Here is an 11,160-nt window from a genome sequence, read left to right as displayed (position 1 = left end):
GTGGCACGTAAAGTGCCTTCCGCCACACACCGCTGGGTGGCTTGCGGAGTATAAATGTAGATGTAAGATATTTGCTTTGCATTTGCAGTGACATCACGTTTTCAGAGTCTTGCAGAAAATCTACACTCTACGTAATGGTCTTGTAGCCAAAATACCATACAGACATGTGACTTCGAAGCAATTACTTGTCAATAATTTCGATTAGATTATAGTGTCTTACAATTACCATAACATAAGTACTCTACAGTACTCATATTTGGAGAGCATTTCCTGTTGTTCCTCTTCAGTAAGGAGAACGTAGATAAAAACTGTGTGCCGGACCGAGGTTCGAACTCGGGACCTTGGCCTTCGCAGGTTCGCAGTAGAGCTTCTGTAAAGTTGGTAAGGTAAGAGACGAGGTACTGGCGGAAGTAAAGCTGTGAGGACGGGGCGTGTGTCATGCTTGGGTAGCTCAGTTGGTAGAGCACTTGCCCGCGAAAGGCAAAAGTCCAGAGATCGAGTCTCGGTCCGGCACACAGTTTTAACCTGCCAGGAAGTTTCACATCAGGGCACACTCCGCTGCAGAGTGAAAATCTCATTCTGTAGCACAACGTAGGTCTAATAAATTCGTGCAAAATACACGAAATTTTCCGGAGAAGGAACTTGGAGTTGGAAACTCTCACGGAATTATGTTTAAAATACGCGTAGGTTTCTACTGCCCCTCGCTTGCCACATCCAGACTCAGCTCACAGAAGACTTGCTTGGATGGGTGTTGAGGACGAACGTACCTTCTGAGCAGCGTGATAGACTGAAATGAATGCTGACGTGAGCTTCACACCACACCGGACCCCTTGGAGTCACAGAAATGGTCGCTATAGCACACGGGCAGATCACCAGCTTCCCCGCACATATGCACCGGACAGAAGAATCCCAGCAGACTGTGGAATGTGGACCCGCACAGCTGCGAGCGAAGCGAGCACGTGTGTGGTGGCGCTAACCACGAGTTCACGGACCACCTGCTCACAGCCGCCGCAATATTTCAATGAAGTGAGAACAAGCAACGCAACCAAAGCACAAGACAAGCAGACGAGTAGGGGATCGTGTGGTGTGAGATGGCATTCACTTGGCTGTTGCATATGACGGGCAACGCGACCAGTTAATGAACGTCCTGCAAACGTCTAACTAATTAACAGTTAAGGTAAGGAGTGCACTAAATAAAAAAATATTGTCACAAAACATCTTGTATTTTATTATGTAAAATAAAGATAACAACCCGTCGATGATGACACAAGTGTCCCGAAACATTTTTGAGCGAGACTAGTAACGTAAGAAGTTTTGTGTTTTGTATAAACAGATGGAATGCCATGCTAAAACTTAAACAAATATCGTGTGCCAAAGTCATCTTAGTGCTACGGAATCTCCGGAAGCCGTAGTGCAGGTCAGCCTAGAAAGAGGTGGACTGTTAAACTGTATTCGCAGAATCAGCTATTGCTGCTGATCTCACTAGGGCATATAGCCTACAGATTTCTCACTAGCTAGCAGTGTAATCTGGTGGTCTTCTGCTGTTGAACTTCCACTGTCATGACAATTCTGCTGCTACACATTTTTCAACGAAAATCAAGGAACATAAGGACTTAACATCCCGTACTGACTTGGTTATTAGAAAAAATGCGCTAGCTTAGTACGGGGAAGGATGGACAAGGAAATCATCCGTGCCTTTTCAAAAGAACACTCCTAGCACTTATATGATTTAAAGAAATCCCAGGAAGCCTAAAGATGGAAAATGGCTCTGAGCACTATGGGACTTAACTTCTAAGGTCATCAGTCCCCCAGAACTTAGAACTACTTAAACCTAACTAACCTAAGGACATCACACACATCCATGCCCGAGGCAGGATTCGAACCTGCGACCGTAGCGGTCGCGCAGTTCCAGACTGTAGCGCCTAGAACCGCTCGGCCTAAAGATGGACTGCCGGTTGAGGATTAGAGCTGCTGTCCTCCCGAAAACGAGTCCAGGTCCTTCCGCCGCGCCAACTCGCTGCCTAGGTGCTAAGCGGTGAAACTGATTGCTGTTGAAACTTGGTTTTGGTTCACTTCACATTATATAACCACTTGAAATGTTGTAATGAGCCATTGCCTGTCTTGGAATCACCACAATCTACGTTACGCACGAGTTTACGGCCATAACGTAATATGTCAATGCCATACCAGGCGTACAGGCGTTGCCTCGCTTCCTTGAATCACAGTGAATGCCTCCGCCCGTGTTCGCTATAACAGAGAGTTCTCTTCCTTCGAATATCAATTACTTAGTAACTTTCATGTTCCTCGGATCATTAGTATGATAAATCGTGACGATGTAGAATGTTTTATTTTACATTCATATTATACATTCATTTCTAAACTCGGCTACCTGCTGCTATTTGCAGTTTTTTTTTTCAAATGTAAATTACTAATTCCTTGCACAACCTTCTATACATGACACGAATAAAAATTTTCGTAGGAAATAGGAGTTGCCAAGGACAATCTTTTCAGATTATTTCCAAGGTTAACTTTGATGTCTAGTAGGTAGTTTATGTAACTGGGTAGATTTTTATAACTTATGGTGGTAGCATTGGGCATCCCTCCTTGAACTAAAGTCAACCTTCCTGTGAACTAATGATGTAGTTTTCCTTGCGGTATCGTAATTATGTACATAACTGTTCGTTTTAAACTCTAATGCCTTATTAAAAAAAGACGGACTACATCTACTGTGAAACAGTAGCCAAATTGCCTAAGTCCTTAAGCAGAGGTGTGAAAGAAGGACGAACATCACATACTATCCTTACAGCATGTTATGAGCAATAAAAATTCTCTTCACTGAAGTTGAATTACCCCTTAAGATATTCCATAGGACATTACTGAATAAAAATACACAACATATGTTAACTTACTAATTTGTTTTCCCTCGAGATATGCAATAATTCAAAGCGCAGATGTTGTTGAACTGAGTTGTTTAAGCAGTTCTAGAAAGCGTCTTCGCCAGTTTAAATCCTCATCAATGCGATCAGCTAAAATTTTTGAAATTTCCTCCCAAATATTATTTCCACACCGTGTGTTACAGCTATAAATGGTGTAGTACTTCTTAGAAGTGCAGAACTGAATAAAGTGTGACTTTTCGAAATTTGCAGCAACCACTGAGTAATGCACTGCCCACAAAAAAATGGCCGGCTGGAGTGGCCGTGTGGTTCTAGGCGCTATAATCTGGAACCGCGCGACCGCTACGGTCGCAGGTTCGAATCCTACCTCGGGCATGAATGTGTGTGATGTCCTTAGGTTAGTTAGGTTTAAGTAGTTCTAAGTTCTAGGGGACTGATGACCTCAGAAGATAAGTCCCACAGAGCTCAGAGCCATTTGTGCGATTTGAACAAAAAAAAGGAAAGTACCATTTGGAAGGAAGAAACGAGATAAAACTTCACGGCTAGAGACGTTACGTGGCTTTACTTCAGTGGTTATGGTTCAAATGGCTCTGAGCACTATGGGACTTAACATCTTAGGTCATCAGTCCCCTAGAACTTAGAACTGCTTAAACCTAACTAACCTAAGGACATCACACACAGCAGGAGTCGAACCTGCGACCGTAGCAGTTCCGCGGTTCCGGACTGCAGCGCCTAGAACCGCACGGCCACCGCGGCCGGCCTTCAGTGGTTACAAAATCGAGACAAAAAACAGCATGGCGTTGCACGCTGTCTTGCCTAAATGCGTGCAATGATTCGGTTTGGAAGACTGTTGTAAAACTGTTGTGTACTCTCATGAGGCAAGCTGATCCACAACTATTGTAAAACGTCTTGAATATCCTGAGTACTAGCACTGGGACAGAGCTCGAATTCGTCCAATACATGTTCGATAAGGAACATTTCTGGGGATCTTTCTGGCCACAGGAGTACATCAAGCAGACACCTCATGGAGCAGGGATGCACAGACCGCAGCCTGTGGTCCACATGTGGTCAGCCATTGATCTGATGGGGTGACCCGCCCTCACTGCTCATCCTTGGAAACCTGATAAAAATAGACCCAAAAATCAAAGTAATTATGAAATACACTCCTGGAAATGGAAAAAAGAACACATTGACACCGGTGTGTCAGACCCACCATACTTGCTCCGGACACTGCGAGAGGGCTGTACAAGCAATGATCACACGCACGGCACAGCGGACACACCAGGAACCGCGGTGTTGGCCGTCGAATGGCGCTAGCTGCGCAGCATTTGTGCACCTCCGCCGTCAGTGTCAGCCAGTTTGCCGTGGCATACGGAACTCCATCGCAGTCTTTAACACTGGTAGCATGCCGCGACAGCGTGGACGTGAACTGTATGTGCAGTTGACGGACTTTGAGCGAGGGCGTATAGTGGGCATGCGGGAGGCCGGGTGGACGTACCGCCGAATTGCTCAACACGTGGGGCGTGAGGTCTCCACAGTACATCGATGTTGTCGCCAGTGGTCGGCGGAAGGTGCACGTGCTCGTCGACCTGGGACCGGACCGCAGCGACGCACGGATGCACGCCAAGACCGTAGGATCCTACGCAGTGCCGTAGGGGACCGCACCGCCACTTCCCAGCAAATTAGGGACACTGTTGCTCCTGGGGTATCGGCGAGGACCATTCGCAACCGTCTCCATGAAGCTGGGCTACGGTCCCGCACACCGTTAGGCCGTCTTCCGCTCACGCCCCAACATCGTGCAGCCCGCCTCCAGTGGTGTCGCGACAGGCGTGAATGGAGGGACGAATGGAGACGTGTCGTCTCGGCGATGAGAGTCGCTTCTGCCTTGGTGCCAATGATGGTCGTATGCGTGTTTGGCGCCGTGCAGGTGAGCGCCACAATCAGGACTGCATACGACCGAGGCACACAGGGCCAACACCCGGCATCATGGTGTGGGGAGCGATCTCCTACACTGGCCGTACACCACTGGTGATCGTCGAGGGGACACTGAATAGTGCACGGTACATCCAAACCGTCATCGAACCCATCGTTCTACCATTCCTAGACCGGCAAGGGAACTTGCTGTTCCAACAGGACAATGCACGTCCGCATGTATCCCGTGCCACCCAACGTGCTCTAGAAGGTGTAAGTCAACTACCCTGGCCAGCAAGATCTCCGGATCTGTCCCCCATTGAGCATGTTTGGGACTGGATGAAGCGTCGTCTCACGCGGTCTGCACGTCCAGCACGAACGCTGGTCCAACTGAGGCGCCAGGTGGAAATGGCATGGCAAGCCGTTCCACAGGACTACATCCAGCATCTCTACGATCGTCTCCATGGGAGAATAGCAGCCTGCATTGCTGCGAAAGATGGATATACACTGTACTAGTGCCGACATTGTGCATGCTCTGTTGCCTGTGTCTATGTGCCTGTGGTTCTGTCAGTGTGATCATGTGATGTATCTGACCCCAGGAATGTGTCAATAAAGTTTCCCCTTCCTGGGACAATGAATTCACGGTGTTCTTATTTCAATTTCCAGGAGTGTATATGGCATGTCATGATTCAAATTGACTAGATAATGTTTCTGTAAAAATCATTTCTTGTAATCGTATTTTTGGAACGAATTATGTGAATTTTGTTTTTTACGTAGTCTCAGTGAATGGTTTGCGGCCCGTATTAGTAACAGTTCTGCACACCCTCGTCATAGAAAAACGTGCCATGAGTGGATGAAGTTTATCCTGTTGAAAAATTTCACTACTACACAGTCGTATGTGGGATAGCATATAAGGATGTGTGTTGTCTGTGCAGTACAATTCTGCCATCAGAGCTCCCTTAGTCACTAGCAGCCCTGGCCTGACGTCATAACCGTTGGTACTCCGCATCACTCTGCTAGAAGTAACTCCGGCTGTTCCTCTCCGGAACGTTGGAAGATTTGGACCTCTCCCCAGATCGCGCCGTACTCTCCTGACGATAATCATCTGAGGTACCGCACAACCGTGATTCGTTGCTGAACATAATGCGATGCCACTCACAAACAGTCCATGGATCCCGAGTATGGCTCTTTGTGTTGCAATTTTAACGGCAGCCTTGGCATGGGACGGCAATTCCCTAGTCTATTAGTCTCCAGTCAATGGTGCGGGATGGAACCGTCCCTCCTTGGTTTTCTACATGCAGGGGCAATGACCTCGAAGTGTCTTTGTGACATTGAATTCATGACATCATGTTTCTCTCTCCGCCCCCCCCCCCCGCACCCGCACGCCTCTTTTCCCTCCTCCTCCCTCCTCCTCCCTCCACACACTTCATCAACTCTCCTCCAATCACTGCCTAGTATTTTACCTGGCGTTAAAACGAAACAGCCAATCAGTAAGAACCACAAAGCCACATATTTTCCTATATTCCTCCCTTAGCGCCCTTTTTCAACTCCTCCTCAAGCCACATCTCTTTCTTTGAATCAGGACAGTCAGGGAGATTCTAGGTCACAGTCCATTAAGTTACAAGCCATTGAAAGCTCAACAGCTAAGCAGTGTGCACCCCTAGGATCTCTGTACCTCCCATTTATCAACAAGTGAAGTTCCATCTACGTACCCCTCTTCGTGCAAGGCACAGTGGACACACGAAATAAATTTTTGTACATCTAAATTGCCTGTTTTACTTTTCCACATACATGTGACTTGCTTATTGGCATTACTGATCTAACTTAGAGGCTAAGTTGCACATGGTGTCGACATTAATTTGGTTTTTGCATCGCACTTGGTGCAAGACTCCATAGACCATCTAATTGTTCCACATCCAAACTGTCTGTATTATTAAATATACGTGGCAGTACAACTTACAGGTTTGATCTTCCTATCCCACTTGCTGCTTGTGTTATAACATGACAGTTGGTGTTAGCTATTGGAATTCGTAACTCAAACATAATTTTAAAACGAGAAGGTGACAGTGTATGTGCCCTAACCTGACAGTGTGTGTCAGTAAGAGTACTGAAAGAGTACAAATAATAGACTTATGTGAGAAATAAAATAAACAAAAGAAAATCTCAGTGAAAATAAAGTGCTGAAACATGCTTGGGTAATAACAAAACTATAAAACAGTGTCTTGCTTAAGGCAGAATATTTCTCCGGTTTTTCTTAGCAAGGGCGGAAAATAAGAAGAGCTACAACATCCGAAAGATGATTAATAAGTGATGTTGTGAGATATAGACAGCAATAGAATAAGGTCTAACAACATTTCATCTAATTCCTCTCATATTTCGTTGACACAAGCTCAGTGAACCTTCTGCTCTTTATTCTTCTTTTACAGAACTATATTCCGCCACTAAGGGAACGTTCCTCAACTGGTTCTTGTAACGATGGCCATGTAATAACTTCTTACTGAGCTATGATTCCCATAATGAGATGTGATATTTGTGAATACTGGACTAAGCCCACAGTATAGTCCCAGAGTTTCACGGGGTCAGCGACAGTAGCAGCCTATATCAAGAAGGCATTAGCATCTCTCCACACTCTTCCTCAGGAAAGCTCACTGCACCTGGATCTGTTCATGAATGCATGTGTTCGTTATATTTGTGATGTTCGACTCTTTGATCATGTTTCACCGTAATGTGCGTAACTACCCTGGACGTGTCAGAAAAGTGCAGAGATGTCCATGCCTTCTGTTTTCTCTACTGTCTCATCAACGAACACTGTCGCCCATATCCGTCCTCGAGCTTAACGCTCTTATCTGAACCACATGGTAGCGACGCAGGTTTTCATGAGAGCAAAATCCTTTCTGTGCCACCCCATCGTTCAGAGACTTTCTCGTAGTCCTTCTCAGTAGCAGGAATCCGACTCTGAAATAACTTCCGCATTAAATTAAAGAACTGAATAACATCTCCAGCTTCAAAAGACAGTTAATGACATATCCAATGAAGCAACAATAATAACTACCATTGTCCCTGTACGCCTTCGTTGTCTTGCACATCCTTCTTTACAAGCAGATGTTCCTCTCTTCCCAGGATTCGGTGCAGTCTCCTTAAATTTCCTTTCCCCAGAAGTCGCTATATCAGAGAACATCTATCTTGTACACTTGTAGACTCTTTTTATATCTGTCAGTATCACACTGCCACTTCAGACACTCAGATCATTATAATACAGTTTGTCATGTTAAAATATGATCTATATATACGTATCAAAACCTGGTCCGACATAAGAGGGGGCCTGGCAGCCCTAGTCAAGATCAAATAAATTTTAATCACAGACGCCTCTGCCCTGGCAGCTCGGCGCATCATAGCGAACTCATAAGGCGAAGTGCATCCTGGGATACTAGGCGTGAACAGTTAGCCGTGGCTTTCACCTCTATATGTCATCGGTGCTGCGATCCAGTCTTGTCGATCTCTTATCTATCCTATCTTCTGCTTCTTTGCTTCTCGAAAGTAGCCTAATATTTAACTGAAATGAAGATTTTTCTGTAGATATATTATATTTTATAAAATATTAGGCAAAGCTGCAGTTGTTACACTTTTCTAAAACAAGAATATTCGACGTCTGTGTGTGGTGGAACATAGGCTGTGGCACTCTCAGGCCATAGGTGCCTACGTGCAATGACTAAGAGGCCATACGTTGAAGCACCGCCTGTTGTAATTACTGGCATAGTTGCCCTTTAAATGTAAGCAGCAGTGGGGACTATAACATAAGAGTTTTACTGGTGCTTGGTATTTGGCATTGCTTTGTCTGACTGTTACGATGTTCAGTACCTCCGTAGCACACATATAACTCTAAGCCTGACGTCTCCACGTAAGAAACATGGGTTGACAAAATTACAGCTTACAGGAAAGCAAGACCTTACATTTTCTAACGAGACCACGCCTAGTAAAACTCACCAGTGCTGAAACCTACCTTCGGTTTGACGACTGCGTTAACCTTTTACAGATGTGGAACGCAGTTTATCTCTGTTAATGTAATGCTGATTGTAGAACAATGTGGAGCTGCTTCTGACAGACTGCCGACCTTGGTGATCATTTCACGGTGGCAGTTCAATAGATGTCCCAATGCAATTTGCTTCTCTTGGTTCAGCAGAACGTATTCACCGGGAATATAAATGAAGAGAACCGGTCAGAAGGGAACGTCTGTCAGTCAACAGCTGTCGGTAATAGTTACTACCCAACCACGAAATTACTGCACGTAATCTCCCGTGGCAGTTATCGGAAACGCTCGGTCTTCTGACTGGTGTGATGCGGCCTGCTACGATTCGTCTCCTGTGCTGACCTTTTCATCTTAGAGTAGCGATTGCAACCTAGGTCCTCAATTATTTGTTAGATGTATTCAAATCTCTGGCTTCCGCTACAGTTTTCACCCTCTACAGCTCCCTCTGGTACCAGAGAAATTAATCTTTGATGTCTTAATGTATGTCCTAGCATTCTGTCCCTCCCATCTGTCAGTGTTTTCCTTATATTCCTTCCCTCGCCGATTCTGCGGAGAACCTACTCATACCTTATCTTATCAATACAACTATTTTCCAACTTTCTTCTGTAGCACCAGTTCTCAAATGCTCCAGTTTTCTTCTGATGGTTTTTCCACAGTTCACGCTTCACTACCATACAATACTATGCTCCAAATGTACGTTCTCAGAAATTTCTTCCTCAAATTTAGAACGATCATTGATACCAGCAGACTTCTCTCGGTCAGGACAGTCCTTTTTCAATTTGCTAGTCTGCTTTTTATGTTCTCTTTGCTCCGTCCATCATGCATTATTCTGCTGCTTAGGCAGCGAAATTGCTTACCTTCGTCTGTTTCGTGATCCCCAATTCCAATGTAAAGTTTCTCGCTGTCCTCATTTCTGTTACTTCTCATTAGTTTCGCCTTTCCGCGATTTAGTCTCAATCAGTATTCTATGCTCTTTAGATTGTTTATTCCATTCAACACATCTTGTAATTCTTCTTCCCTTTCACTCAGAACAGCAACGTCATCAGCGAATCTTATCATTGATATCCTTTCACCTAAATTTGATGAATCCCTATCTTGAACCTTTCTTTTATTTTCGTCATTGTTTCTTCGATGTAAAGATTGAAAATTAGAGGCGAAAGACTACATCCCTGTCTTACAACCTTTTTAATGCGAGCGCTTCATTCTTCGTCTTCCATTCTTATTGTTCCCTCTTGGTCCTTGTGAATATTGTTATCATACGTCTTTCCCTGTAGGTTACACCTGTTTTTCTTAGAATTTCGAAGGTCTTACACTTGACATTGTCGAACGCTTTTGCTAGATCGACAAGTCTTGATTTTTCTTGCTTCCATCATCAACCGCAACTGCCTCTCTGGTGCCTTTACCTTTCCTAAAGCCAAACTGATCATCATCTAACAGATACTCAATTTTCTTTCCCATCCTCCCGTATAATATACCTGTCAGCAACTTGGATCCATGAGATACGTACGCTAACTGTGCGGTAGTTGTAGCACTTTTCGTTTCTTGTTGTCTTCGGAATTGTGTGGATGATGTTTTTCTGATGGTATATCGCCAGCCAGCACATTCTACACACGAAAGTGAACAGTCGTTTTGTGGCCAGTTTCCCATATGATTTTAGAATTTCGATGGAATGTTATCTGTCCCTTCAGCCTTATTTGATCTTAAGTCGTCAAAGGTCTTTTAATTTCTAATACTGGTTCCCCTCTCTCTTCTCTGTCGACTTCTGCTTCTTTTTAGATCACATCAACTTCTCTGTATTTAACAGTGTAATTCTCATTGCACTTTTAGTGTTATCGCCCTTGCTTTTAATTTCGCCGAAGACTGTTTTGAATTTTCTATATACTGAGTCATTTGGTCCGATCATTTCTTTTTCGATTGCTTCAGATTATTCATGCAGCCATTTTGCCCCAGCTTCCTTGCACTCTCTACTTAATTCACTTCTAAGCTGCTTGTATTTCTGTATTCCTGAATTTTCCTGAACGCTCTTGTATTTCCTTCTTCCGTCATGGTTTCTTCGCAGTTACCTTCTTTGTACCTATGTTTATGTATCCAACTTCTGTGATTGCCCTTTTTATAGATGACCATTCTTCTTCTACTGAACTATCTACTGAGCCATTCATTACCGCAGTATCTATAGCCTCAGAGACCTTAAAGCGTATTTCTTCATCCTTGTCCCACCTTTATGCGCGTTGATTCATCATGACTAGCCTCTTAAACTTCAAGCCAGTCTTCATCATTACTAAATTGTGATCTGATTTTATATTTGCTCCTGGGTACACGTTACACTAC

Source organism: Schistocerca nitens, chromosome 9 (assembly GCF_023898315.1).
Source record: "Schistocerca nitens isolate TAMUIC-IGC-003100 chromosome 9, iqSchNite1.1, whole genome shotgun sequence".
Taxonomy (NCBI): domain Eukaryota; kingdom Metazoa; phylum Arthropoda; class Insecta; order Orthoptera; family Acrididae; genus Schistocerca; species Schistocerca nitens.
This window is presented reverse-complemented; position numbering follows the sequence as displayed.